This window comes from Dermacentor andersoni, chromosome 9, assembly GCF_023375885.2.
Source record: "Dermacentor andersoni chromosome 9, qqDerAnde1_hic_scaffold, whole genome shotgun sequence".
NCBI lineage: Eukaryota > Metazoa > Arthropoda > Arachnida > Ixodida > Ixodidae > Dermacentor > Dermacentor andersoni.
The window spans coordinates 72,466,873-72,485,655 of record NC_092822.1 but is presented as its reverse complement, the minus strand read 5'-3'; positions in this window follow the sequence as shown (position 1 = coordinate 72,485,655).

Sequence of the window (18,783 nt, the reverse complement as noted above, 5' to 3'; positions counted from 1 at the left end):
GAGAAAGCGTTTGGTGACCACGAGAAAGTTCTGCAGTGTTTCGGGCTGGAACAGTTTTATAGTCGGTTACCTGAGAACGTGCGGTACTGGGTCTTGGATAGGCCAGACGTTAGTACGGTGGCTCGAGCCGCTGAGCTAGCCGAGGAGTTTGTGACGCGTCGGGCTCGCGGAGCTAAGGACGGTCAAAAGGGTGAATTTGGCTCCAAGTTTGAGAGGCCGAAGTTCACGCCCATGAGAGCAAAGGGGGACAGACGTAGTGCGGATGCGAGTGAAAGCAGTCCGACCGAACGTAAGGAGACGGCGGCAGCCGAAGCCGAACGCAGAAAGCGGTTCGAGACGAGGCAAGTGCGCGTGTGTTATACGTGTCAGAAGCCGGGTCACTTTTCGGCGCAGTGTCCAGAACCAAAAACAAAAGTCGTGTTTTTGTCATTATGCAGCACTGACGAGAACATGAAGCTTCTCGAGCCTTACATGCGAGACCTCCTCGTGAACGGGAAATAGTGCCGAGTGCTTCGCGATTCCGCAGCTACGATGGATGTAGTTCACCCCTCTTACGTAGAACCCGATATGTTCACGGGCGAGTGCGCATGGATCAAGCAAGCCGTGGAAGCTCATAGCGTGTGTCTGCCCGTAGCAAAAGTGCTTATTGAAGGACCTTTCGGAGCGCTTGAGACGGAGGCCGCAGTGTCATCTATGCTGCCCCCCCAGTACCCGTACCTATTTTCGAACAGGTCCGATCACCTCCTGCGCGAGAAGGGGCTTTTGTTTGGTGAGGCTAGCGTTCAGGCCTTAACCAGATCGAAGGTTCGGGAGCTCGCTGCAAAGGCGGTAGTTGCGGGGCCGACGTTGTCGAACGATGAGAAAGGGTCAGAGGCGCAGCAAGCTGATATTCAGAGCACGCCCGAACTGAATAAAATTGAGCCTGTAGCGTTAAAGGCACCAGATACTGGAGAGGAAATTCCCGATGCGGGAAAGTTAGAAGAGCTATCTGCAGATTTGCTCATCGCGCCTACGTCAGACGGACTTAATAGGTTGCTAAAAGTCAGCCGGTCGGCTTTGATAGCCGAGCAAAAGAAGGATGGCAGCCTAGAAAACATACGCTGCATTGTCAAGGAAGGTATCGCCAAGAAAAATGCTCGCTTTGTGGAAAGAGGTGGGGTCCTGTACCGAAAGTATCTAGACCGCAGAGGAGTGGAGTTCGATCAGCTGATCGTACCTCAGTGCTACCGTCAGGATCTGTTGCGCTTGTCGCATGGGGGTTCGTGGTCCGGACACCTAGGAGTTAAGAAAACTAAGGACCGTCTCTTGCAAGAGTACTATTGGCCAGGGTGTTTTCGGGACGCAGACCACTTTGTGAAGACATGCGACACCTGTCAGCGGGTGGGCAAACCAGGGGACAAATCGAGGGCGCCCTTGAAGTTGGTACCTATCATTACGGAGCCTTTCAGACGGCTCGTTATTGATACAGTGGGACCTCTGCCGGTAACAGCCACGGGGTACAGACACATTTTGACTGTGATCTGCCCAGCGACAAAGTTCCCTGAAGCAGTGCCGCTTAAAGAACTAAGCTCAGTTGAGATAGTCAATGCACTACTGTCCATATTTGCGCGAGTTGGTTTTCCTGCGGAAATCCAGTCAGATCAGGGCACGGTGTTTACGAGCGCTTTGACGACAGCCTTTCTCGAAAGGTGCGGGGTAAAGCTGTTACACAGCTCAGTGCACCACCCCCAGTCGAATTCCGTTGAGAAGCTCCACTCCGTCATGAAGCGCGTGTTGAGAGCATTGTGTTTTGAACATCAAACTGACTGGGAGCTGTGTCTGCCTGGGGTGATGTTTGCATTACGTACCGCGCCGCATGCGGCCACGGGGTTTTCGCCAGCTGAGCTGGTGTACGGTCGCTCGCTGCGGTCTCCGCTTCGCATGCTTCGAGAATCGTGGGAAGGCAGGGGCGACGACCCATTCGTGGTGGAGTACGTGCTTAAGCTCCTCGAACGCTTAAGAAGGGCACAGGAGTTGTCAGGTGAAGCAATGGGAAAGGCCCAGCAGAGGGCCAAGGTTTATTATGACCGGACAGCCAGGGCCCGTCGTTTTGAGGTGGGCGATGAGGTCATGATATTGCGCACGTCGCTAAAGAACAAACTCGACGTGCAGTGGGAGGGCCCAGCACGGATTGTTCAAAAACTGTCGGACGTTAACTACGTGGTCAGTCTGCCAGGAAAACGGAAAGCACAGCAAGTTTACCACTGTAATCTGCTCAAACCTTATAAGCAACGGGAAGCAGTAGTATGTATGATGGTAAACGCTCCCGAAGAGCTTCCGGTCGAGCTTCCGGGACTAGGCTCAGTAACGAACAGGAAAGACACCGATCAAGTCATTAGTGACTTAATCAGTAAAGCATCGCTGTCGCCTGAGCAGAAAACCGAACTACACCAGCTCTTACAAGAGTTTCAAGGTCTGTTCTCTGAGAGGCCTGGTAGGACTTCTGTCCTTACTCATGACATAGAACTTACCTCCCCAGAGCCAGTACGATCCAAGGCGTACCGGGTGTCACCCCGCCAGAGCGATATTATGGAGGCTGAGGTAAAGAAAATGCTACAGCTCGGTGTTATTGAGGCGGGTGAGAGTGATTATACCTCCCCTTTGATTTTAGTTGAGGTACCGGGCAAGGAACCTCGTCCTTGCGTCGACTACCGCAGGCTTAATTCCATCACTAAGGATCAAATTTATCCGATCCCTAACATCGAGGAGCGCCTTGAGCGAGTGAGTAGCGCTCAGTTTATTTCCACCCTAGATCTTGTCAGGGGTTATTGGCAGGTTCCACTTGCAGAAGAGGCTAGTAGGTATGCGGCGTTCATTTCACCAATGGGGACATTCCGTCCTAAAATTTTGAGTTTTGGTTTGAAGAACGCGCCATACTGCTTTTCAAGCCTCATGGATAAAGTGTTGCGGGGACAGCAAGAATTCGCTTTACCGTATCTAGACGACGTAGCGATATTCTCCGCATCCTGGCCTGAGCATATGGCCCACTTGCGGGCAGTGCTAACCCGCCTGCGCGATGCGGGCTTGACAGTCAAGGCTCCCAAGTGCCAGTTAGCACAGGCCGAGGTTGTCTACCTCGGTCACGTGATTGGTCGGGGTCGTCGCCGCCCCTCTGAAATAAAGGTGGCCGCTGTGCGAGACTTCCCGCAACCGCGCACGAAGACCGATATTCGGTCGTTCTTAGGTGTCGCCGGCTACTATCAGAGGTACATCCCCAGGTACTCTGATATCGCGGCTCCCCTAACGGATGCTCTAAGAAAGACAGAGCCGCAAACAGTCGTCTGGGACGAGACAAAGGAAAGAGCTTTTAGCGCCCTAAAGAGCGCCCTAACAAGCCAGCCTGTGCTACGATCGCCCGACTACACAAAAGGGTTCGTTGTTCAGTGTGATGCTAGTGAGCGAGGCATGGGCGTTGTACTGTGCCAACGGGAAAATGGAGAAGTCGAACACCCCGTCCTGTATGCTAGTCGTAAGCTGACCAGTCGTGAGCAGGCGTACAGCGCCACCGAGAAAGAGTGTGCGTGTATCGTGTGGGCCGTTCAGAAATTGTCATGCTACCTAGCCGGCTCGAGGTTTATCATTGAGACGGATCACTGCCCTCTCCAATGGCTGCAGACCATCTCTCCCAAAAATGGCCGCCTCCTGCGCTGGAGCCTCGCTTTGCAACAATATTCCTTTGAGGTGCGTTACAAAAAGGGGAGTCTCAACGGTAACGCCGATGGCTTAAGTCGAAGCCCCTAACGTGGGAATCAGCCTCAAAATTGCTTGTTACTGATGTTTTTCTTCCTGAGGCAGGATTTTTAACCTATTGCTTTTGTGTAGTGTTTCAAAGTGATGATGTGCTTTCTAGTGCAATTTTCCGATTTGTGGACGCGTTCTGAGTGCTGCTAAACTACTGTAAGGAACTAGGCAGTAGTATAAAAGGGGAAAGAGCCTGGCAGGGCTTAGTGAGGGTTGTGCCGTGCTTGCTGACTGAGCGGTTGACTTTCGGCGTAGTTCTAACGCTTGCCGGGAACGAGAACAAAAATGTCAACTCTCCCGAAGTCACTTTGCAGTGTCCTGTGTGAACCTGAACGAGAGAACGAGGCCTTCTCTGCGCTGCGCTCAAGAAACGCCGAAGGACGACCGACTTCGGTTATGAGCATCATCAAGCGACATCCCTCCGGACAGCGGATGCAGTCCCCTGACCATCGGGATCTCCTTCCCCCGGCGGGGCGGTCTGTTACGTTTCGCCTACGACGCGCGGTATAGCCGGCGCGGATGCAACGGACGCCGGGGCTTCGTTCAAAGCGGCGGACATTTTGACCCGTTCGGAGCTCCCGCAAAGCCACCCCGCCAAGCGCGTCCAGGCGTGTTTCAGTGCCACGTGTCTTCGTGTGTGCGTGTGTGTGTGTGTGCCCACGCTTGTCAAAGCGCGGCAGCCGGGGAGAGGAGCTCCCCAAGTGTGAAGCGAGGAGGTCTGACAGGCGCCAGCTCGGCGATGCGTCACTACACTCGTCTCAACATGTCTCTCAGCTCGTCCGTGCTCCGCCGTCACGTGGTCTCATCCCGTGACCTTCCTTCTTGCCCGCGACGCCGAGAGTATAAGAGCAGCTGCCCCCGGACGCCAGGAGAGAGGCTCCGATTTCTTCTGTCGAGTTACGTGCTCTCCCGTCTCTCACTTCGGTCGACCTGACCGCCCGCTCTTTTGCGATGTTAGAATAAACCAGTTGTTCTGTTACCAGTCGACTCATGCTTTGCCGAGACCTTCGGATGCTTCCAGTGCCCCAGGCCGCCAGGCCAACGCTACCCTTGGGGCTTGCGACCCATTTGCAACAACGGGCGTCAGCGCTGAGTTTGCAACAACTCGTGCCAGCGGTGCGATTACAACAATACCCAGCAGCTGCGGACCACCTGACCAAGGCGGCGGTCAGGCCTGTAACGCAGCAGTGGGTGCTCAGAATCTGTGGACCCGGACAGGCCGCCAATGGAAACTGACCCTCGCAACTTTTAACACCGGAACTCTGTTGAAAAAGGCTAGCTTAGCAGGACTCTTTGATGAACCATCGGACATTGTTTGGGATATCATTGGTGTTAGTGAAATTTGAACTGGTGAGAATTATGCAGGGCTGGCTAACGACCATGAACTCTGCTATAGAGGTCTCCCATATGAGTAGCCATACGGGGTACGATACCTAATCTAGAAGGACATAGCGGGCAACGTTGATGAATTAATTCTACAGTAATAATGAGAGGATAAAGCAGTCGTTATGAAACTCAATTACAGGTATAGATTAAAGGTACTGCAAGCCTAAGCTCCGATATCTAGTCATCATGATGATGGTGAATCGGATCAGTTTTATGAAGTTGTTGGATTAGAGATGAGAAAAGTGCAAACTCAGTTTACTGTAGTAAAGGGCGAGTTCAATGCAAAAGTGGGGAAAAAGCAGGCTGGCGAACAAGCAACTTAGAGGTTGAAAACAAGCAATTGGCAACGACGCCGTCGGTTCTAGGAATACTAGAGGAGAGATGCTGGCAGAATTCACGGAAAAGATAACCTGCGAATAATAAACACCTTCGTCAGGAATCGTAGCAACAGAAAGTCGACTTGGAAAAACCCTAATGCTGAAACAAGAACGGAAGTGATTTCATACTTTCTGCCGAGCCCAGCACAGTGCAGGATGTAGAAGAGTTAGGAACGGCAAAGTGTAGTGATCATAGGTTACTGAGTGCTAGGGTTCACCTCAATGTGAAGAGAGACAGGGTAAAATTGGTTAAGAAGAAACAGGCTGACCTAGATGTAGTAAGGGTAAAAGCAGACAAATTCAGGCTAGTGCTCGCAAACAAATATGCGGCCTTACAAAAGAGAGATGAATATGACATAGAGTTGATGAATGAAACCGTAACTAGTTTGGCTTCAAAGATAGCAATTTAAGTGCGAGGTAAGGTACCATGGCAGGCAATAAGTAAGCTCTCCCAAGTAAGAAAGCACCTAATAAAGGAACGACAAAGAATGAAAGTGTCCAACTCAAGAGAAAAGATAGAGTTCGTGAAACTGTCATAATTGATCAAGAAGGAGAAAATAAGGGATATTCGAAATTATAACACGAGAAAGACTGAAGAAGCCGTAAAAAGTTGACGCAGACTGAAACCAGTGAGAAAGAAACTTGGCATAGGAAAAACTAAGATGTATGCACTGTAAGCTAAGCAGTGTAATATCGGCAGCAATCTCCAAGGTTTAATAAAAACAGCGGAAGAATTCTACACTGACCTGTTCAGTGCCTAGAGGAGCCACGATACCTCCATTTGAAGCAGTAATGAAAAGGTTGCAGAGACTCCTTCTATGAGTAGCGATGAGGTTTGAAGGGCCTTGCAAGACATGAAACGGGGAAAAGCGCCAGGGCAAGATGGAATAAGACTCGATTTTATCTAAGGTGGAGGGCACATAATCTTTGAAAAACTAGTGGCCGTCCATACGAAGTGTCTATCGACTTCAAGGGTCCCAGAAAACTGGCAGAATGCAAACATTATACTAATGAACAGAAAGGGAGACGTTAAAGAATTGAGAAACTATAGGCCCATAAGCTTACTCCCAGTATTATATAAAATATTTACCAAGAGAATCTCGAATAAAATAAGGGCAACACAGGACTTCAGTAAACCAAGGGAACAGGCTGGCTACACAAAAGGGGTACTCTACATAGGATCACAACCATGTCACTAACAAGGTAATCGAAAAATCCGCATAGTAAAATCAGCCTCTCTAATGGCTTTCATAGACTGCGAAAACTCATTTGATACAGTAGAGATGCCAGCAGTCACAGATGAATTACGTAATGGAGGAGTACAGGAGGTTTACGTAAATATCTTGGAAAATATCCAGAGAGATTCCACAGCTGTCTTATTCGTCCACAAGAAAAGTAGGAAGATACCTATAAAGAAAGGGGTCAGACAAGGAGAGATAATCTCTCCAATGCTATTCACTGCGTGCTTGGAAGAAGTATTCAAGCTATTCCACTGGTAAGGCTTAGGTAAGGATCAACGGTGAATAGCTCAGCGAACTTCGCTTTGCAGATGACATCGTCCTTTTCAGCAACATTGGAGACCAGTAACAACAAATGATTGGTTACCTTAACAGAAAGAAAGTAAGAGTGGGGTTGAAGATTATTATGCAGAAGGCAAAGATAATGATCAATAGCTGGGCAAGAGCACAAGAGTTCAGGATCGCCAGTAAGCCTCCAGAGCCTGTGAAGGAGAACGTTTACCTAGGTGTGTTGCTGACAGGGAACCCTGATCATGAGCCGGAAATACACGGAGCAATAAAAATGGGTTGCAGGACTTACAGCAGCTGACATTGTCAGCTGCTGACTGGTAGCTTACCATTATCATTGAAAAATAAAGTGTAAAATCAGTGCATTTTACCGGTGCTGACATATGGGGCAGAAACTTGCAGACTGATAAAAAAGCTTGAGAATAAGTTAAGGACCACGCAATGAGCTATGGAACGAATAATCCTAGGCATATCGTTAAAAGACAGAAAGAAAGTGGTTCGAATCAGAGAGTAAACGGGTATAGCCGATATTCTAATTGACATTCAGAGAAAAAGGTATACAACTGGGCAGGTTATGCAAGTTACAGGTTAGGTAACTGGTGGACCATTAGGGTTACAGAATGGGTGCCAATAGAAGAGATGCGTAGTCGAGGACGGCGGAACACTAGGTGGGGCGATGAAATTAGGAAATTTGCGGGCGCTAGTTGCGATCGGTTGGCGCAGGAAAGGGGTAATTGGAGATCGCAGGGAGAGCCCATTGTCCCACCGTGGACATAAAGTAGGCTGATAATGATGATGATTCACTTTCTTTACCAGTTCATGTGAATATAATTGCGATAACAATTACGTGGACACTCCAGGCGCACTCTTGCCGTCGGCGTCGCCATGATGCCCGTATTAAGTCTAACGGCAATATCATTGCAACCTGCCCGCCGTACGCTGATGTGCGAAGGAAAGCACGCGAGAGAAGCCGCATATCCAGCTTTTCCGGACACGTACCAACTAGCGCCCCAAGCGGGCCCGGCACGCAGCTAGCGCGTTTTCAATGGAACGAGCGGGGTTTTCGCGAATAACAAAAGCTGCAGGACGATTATTGAAAAACGCAGGTGACAAACGTGTTCTGGAAGACAATCCACGCGAGCCAAATGCAGTGATCACTCTATGGCACGTAAGAATTTTGTTCCCACAGCGGTTAAAGTTTTAGCAATGGAAGCCTATGGAAACGACGAAAATTTGTGCTCGATTTTTGAGGCAAGAACGATGACTGTAATAAAACTATCCCGTCTATCGTAATACGCAGTGCAGCGTATGTAGTCCGGAGACTCAACTTTCGATCGATGCCTATCTCGACTCTCCACATATGGCGTGAGAGTGTTCCCGAAAGCGATTTTTGTAACACTGTCGTGAAAATTCACGTGGTATCTATAAAAACATGAGCGTAGCGCTTGGGAAAGCCGCGGTAGCCGTGGCCGAGTGGTAGAATAGCGAGCACCTTTGGTCCCGCGTCACGGTGGCCGCAGTTCGATTCCCGCTTCGAACTTTTTTTTTCAAGCCGCATAGGACCTAGATTTGTAGTCTCTCACTAGATGGCAGGATCACAAAACCCAAGATTTGCTTTCGGTTTTGGTTTTTCAGCAGCGCATTTTTTTAAAGCCGCATAGGACTTAGTTTTATAGTCTCCTATCAAATGGCAGAAACACAAAACTCAATATTTGCTTTCGGTTCTGGTTTTACAGTGGTGATCTTGAAATATTATCCTTTCTACTTTTCCTTCATAAAACGTAGCAGTATCGTGTTCATTTGTTTAGTCATCGGTTTTATGAAGATTTTATTCATTGGACATCATAACTAGAAGCTTGCGCATGGCTTTGTGTTAAGGAAAAAAAAAAACTTTCGTGCTTTGTAGCGTGGAACGTGGGAGAACAAAATGGCTATTCTTATTGCGTTCTTCTTGAAGGTCCGTTTTCTTCGACTTTCGGCTGTCCTAAATGGCACACACTCCGAGCGAATCACGTCCACCTGTGCGCCAATGCCACCCGGTGGCCAGTGCCAATCCTATGCAACATTCGTGCGGAACAAAGAGTCTGCTAGGCTGAGTCGCTGCCCGAACGTTATTTCTAAAGATTCATCCAAATAAGAAATGCACCGACTAGGAGAAGATGTGCAGCGTCCGGACTAATAGCTACTGTTGATGTGTTCCCTACAGCCGAGTGGTATCAGTCCGTAGGTGTGGCCGTAAAAAACCATTTGAATAAATGTTCCGTGCTGTGTCTGCCCCGGTCTCTCTGCAGAGAAGCTAGCTTGGCTAGCCGTCAGCATTTAGGATCAGCATATGGTGTCCTTCGTTCGGTGCATTTGCTTTTAATGCGCAGCATTCTTTGGTGAGTACCCCAGCAATTTGGTGGCAAAATCGTGCAAAATCGTGTCTGTAACGCCAAAAGCTTGACGCATTTCCCATATATATATATATATAGGTCTTCATAAAAAGGGTTCGAGTGGCCAACTTGAAATTGGAAGTGGCATCAGCATAAATTTGGGCGTGATACAGAGATGGGCCAAGCTGAATTTGGTAGTAATATGGGAGTGGCCCTACCTAAATTTGGGGTGAAATGGTAGTGAGCCAAGCTGAATTTGAGGCTGATATGGGGGTGGCCCAACCTAAATTTGAGGTGATATAGGGGTGGGTGAGCCTAAGTTTGGGGGAATATGGGGGGTGGGCCAGCCTGGATTTGGGGATGATATGGGAGTGGGAGAACCTAAATTCGGGGGTGACATGGGGTGTGGGCCACCCTAACCATGGGCGTGATATGGGGCTGGGCCAAGCTGAATCGGGGGGGGGGGGGCTAACCTAAATTTGGGAGTGATTTGCAGTGGGCCATTCTAAATTTGAGGTGATAGAGGGGTGGGCCAGGCTAAGTTTGGGGCTGATATGGGGGTGGGCCAACCTGGATTTGGGGATGATATGTGGGCGGGTCAACCTAAATTTGGAGGTAACGTGGGGACGGGCTAACCTAAACATGGGGGTGATGTTTGGCTGGGCCAAGGTGAATAGGGAGGGGGGTGATGGGTGGACTAACCTATATTGGGGGATGATTTGCGGTGGGCCATCCTAAATTTGAGGTGATCGAGGGGTGGGCCAGCGTTAGTTTGGGGCTGATATGGGGGTGGGTCAACCTCGATTTGCAGGTGGTATTGGAGTGGGCCAATATAAATTTGGTGGTGTTGTGGAGGCGGGCCAATCTGTATTTGGGGGCGATATGGGGGTGGGCCAACCTAAATTTTGGGGTGCGTCGACTGGAAATTTGTGGGACGATTTATGGAAATTCGTGGGTGGACCAACTTGAAAATTAGGGGTGGCCCAATTGAAATTGGGGATTGGGCCAACTCCAAGTTTAAGGCTGGGCGAAAAGAAAATCGGGCGTGGCCGACTTTAAATTTGGGGGTGGGCCAACTTCAATTTGAGGGTGTGCCAACTTGAAATTTGGGGATGGGCCTACTTAATGTTTGGGGGTGGGCCAATTGAAATTTGGGGGCCTGTTTACGAATAGTTAGACAACACCAGTGGTGTTTCTGCATCTTTTTCATCATCGCAAAAGTACGTATATTAATAATTGTTACCTAATACTCCTCAAGGTGAGCTACCACTCGAGCCTTCCCAGCCCACTGGGCTAATAATGTCACAGAAGTACTCTCACCGTGACAACTGCGACGTTCAATGTGGAGATCAGAAGAACAAATCGCAGACCAAGCTGACCATTTTCACACCAATGTCATCGCTAACACTCCTCGCTCGTGCTAGAGGCAACACAAGCTTACAACGATTGTAATTCAACTTTCACTCGCACGCTAGTCGACACGCTCTCAGTGCACAATTTCGCCCACCATTGGATAGAACCTTGCTGGATGTTTCACTGTCATGTTGCGTCGTTTTTCACGAATGCTGTCTCCCGAAAAGGGAATACATTTTTGAGATTGACGAGGCAAGCTAGTATATAACTCATACGAAGCAAATGTAAAAATGGCTATAGTGATTTTTCAAAAATGAATATAAGTAAATAAGATTTCAGATGGTATTATTTCGACCGGGCATGACAACGAGTTCTTCCCACCTGTCACAGTGCTTTGACTGAAAACCTAATCATATTGCCCAAGCGTGTTGCCCCTATACTACATGTGCTAAATGTACAAAAGTGCGGTGCGTGGTCACAGCTTCAAGCCAGACTATATTGTGTAGGGTTGTTGATATTGTAGTAATGTGGAGTTTTCTTCTTTATGAGAGCAGAAAAAGAAAAAATATAACAGATGGTAGCTAAGCGCAAAGTACATAGGAAGATCTGAAACCAGCAATTATTTTTAATTTCTGGGTTGGTCCTCTCCGCCGGTAGATCGCTGTCCGATCACTTCAAAGAATTTTGTTTGTGTGCAACTGCAGCAAAAACGAAGATACTACCATTTCATTGCCAGGACCTTTAGGCCCTACACACACACAAGGAGGACACCAGATAATTGGCAATATCAGTTTATAAACTGACATTGTTTTGCTAATTTCAGTGTAGCGTGGTGCCTGCGGACGGAGTATTTTCTTAGTATCAGTCCAGTGTTAGCAGTGAGAAGCAGTTCGGTCTACCATTGCCATGAGGGCATACTAGCCATTGTAGCGCTTTACTGTAGGACAAGTTAAGTGCTAAAAACTTGGTGTGCCTTGTCCTTTCCGCATATCGTCCATCCATTCTGTTATGGTGACGATCAACGTTGTGTCCGTCAGGCCTCCTCCTCATTTTTAGCTTCACCATCGCGAGAGTGGACAGAGAAAGGAAGCTTTCTTCACAATCAGCCCCAGCGGGATTTCACCACTCGTAACTGCTGTAATTTGCATTCAGTGGCTGGGCATGCTAACCACATCCTTAGTTTCACAATGACTAGAGTACGCAGAAAAAGTAGAGCTTTGGTCTCTATCACTACCACGAGCCCATGTCAATGCAGATATAAGTACGTGCAGGGGCTGGGTATGCTAACTTCTCCGCTACCACCTGCATCACCACCTTAGATTTTCCAGGCATACCTGCTTCTTGTTTTGATCGCAGACGCATGCAGGATAAACGCGGATAACTAAAAAATCTCAGTGCCCTTCCACTCTGTGAAGAAACATGACCTGCAAATCTGTGTATGTGGGCCCCTTAATGGCGAACTGCACCTCCACCGTATGTCGGCCCCGCATTGCACTGTCTTCGGGATCGGCCCACGCATGGGGAGTGCTTAACGCCTGCTTCATCTCCGCCGCGGGTCTCCCCGGCATGGCGTTACGTTCGGGATCAGCCCATGTATGGGGAGCGCTGAACGCATGCTTCACCACCGCTGCCGGTCGGGCCGGTATTACGCTATCTTCGGTATTTGGCTCTGCACGCGGACGCGATAGTGGGGAAAGTAGCCCTTAAGAGGAAGCTTTAGCTCTCGTGGTCCTATCTAAATAAATGTAAAAGATGAATTCGTTTTTCTCGACAGCCACTGCATCTAATTTGACAAGGTTGGTTGCATTTCAAACAAGAACATAAAATCTAATGTCTGTTGGTTTCGAATTTTTGATTTAGGTCATCATTTGTTTATTCAATATTGTCAAAAATCGCAAATTTTAAGAAAACGAAACCATGAAGATTACAACTCTTTTTCGGCAATGAAAACTGATGTCACGATTATGTACATTGCATCAAACAGCACATCTAAAGCAGACAAAATTGATATATTACGCATGAATCTCAAAAAATTTAGTGATATGGAAATACAGCTTTTCCACAACCCTTGTTCACAACGTCACGACTTCACGTAAGATATAAATCGGCATATTGGATTTGTCGGCTTTGAATTGAGTAATGAATGCTGTTTACAGAACCGCGATATCAGTTCTTGATGCGGAGTTAATAATTTCTAAACTTCGTGCTTGTGTACTTTTCGCACTTTCGTATTTTTGAATATCTTTTACAAAAATTCAGGCCCTAAATAGAAATTCCGCTTCCAATAGTCACTAGAATTTACCTTTCTCTCCTGAATCCAACAAATTTCATTAAGATCGGTCCAGGCGTTATCTCAGAAAAGCGTTTCGGCGTTTTACCAGTTTTACATCTATTTGAATAGGCTGAGTCGGAGTAGGGCCCGTGTTAAAGCTTCCTCTTAACGACTTCGCTGTAAAAGAAAGAATAAAAGAATAAAAGAAAAAAAAAGAACGCTGCAGCCATCAATATCGCCGCCTCAGATTTCGTCATGATGGCACCGTCACCATCGGCACGGCTGCGTGAGCAGCTACCAAGCTGTTCACTTTCGTTATCTTCCTTCCCTTGGCGGCCGCGCATTGTCTCGATGCCAGCGACGCGCTAAATCTGCACCATCATACCGTCATGCATCGCTTCTGCGACCAAGCAAGCTTTCGGCGGCACACGTACACTGCCGCATTGACACGAAAACTTTAAAATGCTTGTCTTCGAGAAAGCAGCATGAATAAAAATGGAACGCGACTATGTGGCCACAGGGAACATGTTCACGGGGCCATACTATTGATGACAGCATCACAAAAGGCTAGATGTGGTCAGGTTGACTTTACAGGTTTGGAAGGAATGACTGACGGGCTAGTTGCTTCATTATCACATAAAGAACAGCGCTTAAAGTTAGCGCAGTTTGTGTGTGTTTCCTCCTTTGTGTCCCGTCGTGAACAGCTGTTCTTTCTGCGGCTTTACAGATGTTCTTTTTCTGCATCAGTTACGCCTTCCAAGATTGTTTACTTGGAAAATTTTTTTTTCGCATGGCTCTTACAGAAGCACGTTTAGTCGAAAGTTTTTTGCTTGGCTGCATAATCTCGAGGACGGGCTCCAAACTGTTCATTTTCTTTAGCCACGTAAGAACCATTACTGAAAATTTAATTAACGTAGCTTTGTTAATTACGCAAACAACTTCTCAACTTACTCCGCATCTAGAGATTACCAATCTGAACACTCGAATGATAAAATGATGTTAAAATTGTTTGCATCGTTTCAATAGTTTTGTTTCGTGCAGTTAAAAGCAGCCGGCATATTGATGGTGCTGTAGACTTCTTATAAAGTAAGTGTGACAGCCCGCCGTGGTTGCTCAGTGGCTATGGTGTTAGGCTGCTGAGCACGAGGTCGCGGGATCGAATCCCGGCCACGGCGGCCGCATTTCGATGGGGGCGAAATGCGAGAACACCTGTGTACTTAGATTTAGGTGCACGTTAAAGAACCCCAGGTGGTCGAAATTTCCGGAGTCCTCCACTACGGCGTGCCTCATAATCAGAAAGTTGTTTTGGCACGTAAAACCACATAATTTAATTTAAGTGTGAAAGCTTGGACAGGTTATCTTGGCACAAATCAACTTCATGAGCTTAAGCACATGGCCCAACCTTGCACGTCTGTCTTTACAACCGATTCTCATACATTATACAAGAAGCACCTCAGCGCTACGGCACATCCCACAAGGTGTGCGAGAACATTGTGCGCACTCCCGATTTGGTTTCTGAGCGTTGGTGGTATCAGGCTCGGTTTCCTGGCATCATAAGGAATAAAAACAGCTTCCTGGAGGAAAGCATTGGGTACATCTTCAGTACTTTGTAACATATGGATAAGCACGGATATGTACGTTATAACGAAAAGTACTGAAATATTAAGGTGAGGGTTTCGCTGGATGTATTTTAGCTGTCTAATCATAAGATCTAAAGAAAAGAATACTGTGATTTTGTGACAATTAATGCTAACATGAAACATGAGCTCCGACAGAGTACCCGTAGTGGAACTGGCCTCTGGACTACAGGGCTACATTGAACCACGATATGCTGGTTTGATAAATACCAGTAATTGAAAAGTGGTTCGCTCTTGAATTTCCTGTATGTCGGCGTCGCTGTGCAGTGTTGGGGGCCCTTTTTAAACCACAAGCATTATGTTTAGCTAATATTGAAAGCAACTGTATTCTTTTTTTAAGGGGTGGGGGTTGGGCTTATTTTTAGCGTCTAACCACAGTTCCAAAGTTATCAGTTAGCTCAAGATGCGCCTGCATGTGTTTCTAATATCCAGTATGTTGTCACGGATTCAATAGCGAAAGAGCGTTATCTTATCAGATTGAGCGCGTGAAGCGAACACTAGCGTACATTCTCTATCACATTTGACGACCCGAGATTGCGCTGCAATGTACGAGCATTCCTATCTGACGAACCGACGCCTTGATCCGTAGATCGGAATCAGAGGAAGCACTTTGCGCGCAGCCATCGTTATGTTTCAGTGTTATTTTCTTTTCCAGCGCAAGCTCATCTTATAATGAGTAACATTCGTGACTGACTTGAATGATATTGCGCGACACAAAAAACGACACGGACGTGAGAGACGACACACCAAGCGCCCCTTTGCAAGGTGACTGACTCTTTCGGAAGTGTTTTGTTCTTGACATTACTACAACGTGAGAGTATAGAGGTGCTCCATCTTCATTGAGTGAATACTGGGAAACTGACTATAGCCTTTTCTTGCGTCTGCGTTTGCACATTTACCGGGCCAATTTATTTTTCATAACTTACTTTTTAATTTGGGGGCTGTAAAGCGCAACCTTTTATTAACACGATGTTTTAATAACACAGAAAATTTAGATGCTTATTAGTCGGCTTTCACCTCATGGTAACGAATTTATATAAAGACATACTTATTATGATAATTAAAAGCCTATTCGTTTGACAACGTTTCATCTGAGTTCCCCTTTGCAAGGTCATACAGACTTGCAGGTGGTTCGTGTCGGGGACCCTCGACATAGTCCGACCGCCAAACAAAGGGTTATTCCGAATGTTTCATTCAAAAGAGCTACCCGTGACCAGCCCAGCTAGGTTTCTTTCATTTCGTACTTCGTCGTAGCCGCTAATAGTAGCTCACAAAGCAGAGCACTGAGTGTGGATATGGCAGCTAAGGTGTTCTATATACTGTCTTGTCACCCGCCTAAAATTGCCCGCCGTGCTACTGGCCATTTCTAGAAAATGGTTTATGTTACGCCCAGCCATTTGCAACACAGCAACTTTGTTTTGCGATGGGCGAGTCCAGGTGAGAGACAGGGTAGGGTGGTTATGGAGATAAAGACACGCTATTTTCTGCAATAACTTAAGAATGCATGAATGAAGGCCTTCATTTATTGAGAGAAAGGAGGAGCAAGCATCCGTGGAAGCACGTCTTAGCAGATTGGGAAAGAAGCGGGGGACAAAGGGGAAAAGCTGAGGCCCGGGTTGCAGGCGAAGTCGCAGCTTAGGGGCGAGAGAATATAAGCAAGAGTTGGTGAAACCAGTTGAATTCCAGTGTAGACTTGTGATGTGCCGAGTAATTGAGCATCCGTCCTTTGCGGCAGTATAGGCTCCCGCCGTTTTTGGTAACAAACCTTTACTGAAAACCAATCTTAGCAATTACTTATTCATCAGCCATGCGTAGCCACGTATTCTTCAGTGGCAGGGTCTGTGGATTACAACTACGCTGTCCCGACAAGTTACGGCTATAACATGACGCTTGCGGTTACGGATGCCATACTTGTGACTCTTACTATACTACTACTATACTGCGCGAATACTGTAAACATGGGTTTACTGCACAATTTAGTGAACAGACACTTTAGAACCGCGTTTTTCGCCTTACATACGCTCAACGCAAGCACCACTGCAGCAAGTTAGGGTGCACGTCCCTTCAAGACAGAGACGCGAACGCAAAGAACGCGTTTGAAGACATGGTCTTGGGCCTCGTGCCAGACATATCCAAGCCAACAATATGTTAACAATCATGCCATCGTTTTATGCAAAGAGGTTATCTATTTAAACTTCTGGAGTGACAATCCAATCCGCCACCTACGGGAGCGCGTGAAGCCGCCGGGGGCCACATTGTTAGAGAAAAAGGCCACAGTACGTGGCTTTGGTATACGCGCGACGCAACCTGTGCTTGCGGTTCTGCGATGAAAAAATAAAATGAAACCCTTTTAGGAAGTATATCAGTCCGCCACTGTGTGTCGCTGTTGTCAAAAATAAAATGCCATGGTGGTGGGTGCTTTGTGTTCTGTGTACAATATGTTGCGAAAACTGAAAAACAGTCGTTTCCTGTTTTCTTCATTCAGTAACCTGCCGCGTGCATCGGCACTGTGATGCCCTTTCGTCGATACGTGGTGTGGGCCCGTATTGACACAACGACATGACCTCGAAATATAGTATCATTATGCCATTTCTTTAAAAAATCACTATTTGTGTAAATGAGAGTTCTTGGTGTAAACCTAGAAAACAATAAAAAAATTTTCAACGGTAGGTCTCATTTTTGTCCGGCATTTCAGTTCTAGCTGAAAAGAGTCGGTGAAAGCAAATTTACAATAAAGCTAAGGGGACCCACAATCTGCACGCTGCCGCAAGCCTACAAGTGCTCCAATGACAATAACCTGCCAAAGTTAAGGTCATGTGTCAGCTGGCGGATCAAGCAATCTTTACTTTTTTTTTTGTTCTGCATCCGTTCTGCCTGCGTCTGCGGCAAAATAATGAAGTGGGAAGGCAGATAAACAGAAATTGGTGGAGGCAGGTGGTGGCGTAATGGTTAGCGTGCCCATCTCCCAAATGCAAGATGGTGCATTTGGGAGATGGGCTCGAATCCCAGTGGTTTGTTTGTGAAGCCAGCTTTCTGTCCTCTCTGGTGACTGCGAAGCTCAGAATGAGGCGGCAGCCTGACGACAATAGTCGCCGTCAACGTAACAGAATAAGCGGGTGTGCAAGGTCACACCTAAAGCCGAAAGCATATTCAGAGGAAATACACTATGCTCTTGTCGACAAAAAAAAAAAAAAAAAAAAAAAAAACATCCGTGACGAGTAACGAGCGGTGATGATGAGCGAGGCTGTAGACGGATAATGTCCCCATACACAGGACCACGCTTCAATCCCGGTGCTCAGCGGAAATATACATAGACAGCGTGTCAACTAGCGTGTAATTGATACTTCATTAAGGTCGCTGCGTGTTTGTGTTGTGTCTAGCAGGAGCGAGTAGTGTAAGAGATGACACTGGAGAGAAGGCGGTGAGCCAAGTCCGCGAAAAGTAATTTAGGATAGCCATAATGAACGTCGACGCCATGTTGAATAAAGCCTGCGACTTCATTTGCTCAGCCGCCAGAAAGGCTTGAGTGGTGGCATACCGCTGGGCGTATTTGGTACCCCCAGCGATAAACACACACTTTGCGGAAGTAAACAGAGGAAAGGGACGTAGTGAGTTGGCCGCCCTTTTCGATCTCTGCCATAGTTTGAAAAATGAATGTTGCGAAGTGTGACGCACAAAATAGTATATGTCAACCCAAATGAATCATCATGGTCATACTTGCGCGACGCGCCATGGTGGCCTGCCACCAGGACATCATGAAGTTGCAGCCATGAGAGTTTTCATTGGGCACTTGAGAATAAAAACGAGCACATCAGACACGTCCGAGGGACATTTCTAGGCTACAAGAGCACATCGCCCTCCCCCCCCCACACGATATATATATATATATATATATATATATATATATATATATATATATAAATCGCGAATATAAGCTTACGCATAGGGACATCATAAGATCGAGCACTACGGCGCTTGTTGATCTTGTTTAGGATGACGTCAGCATTCATTCAGCGTTTATTTCTGAGAAAATGAGTTGAAGTTCCGTTTATTTGCATCACAATGACAGGCGTAATC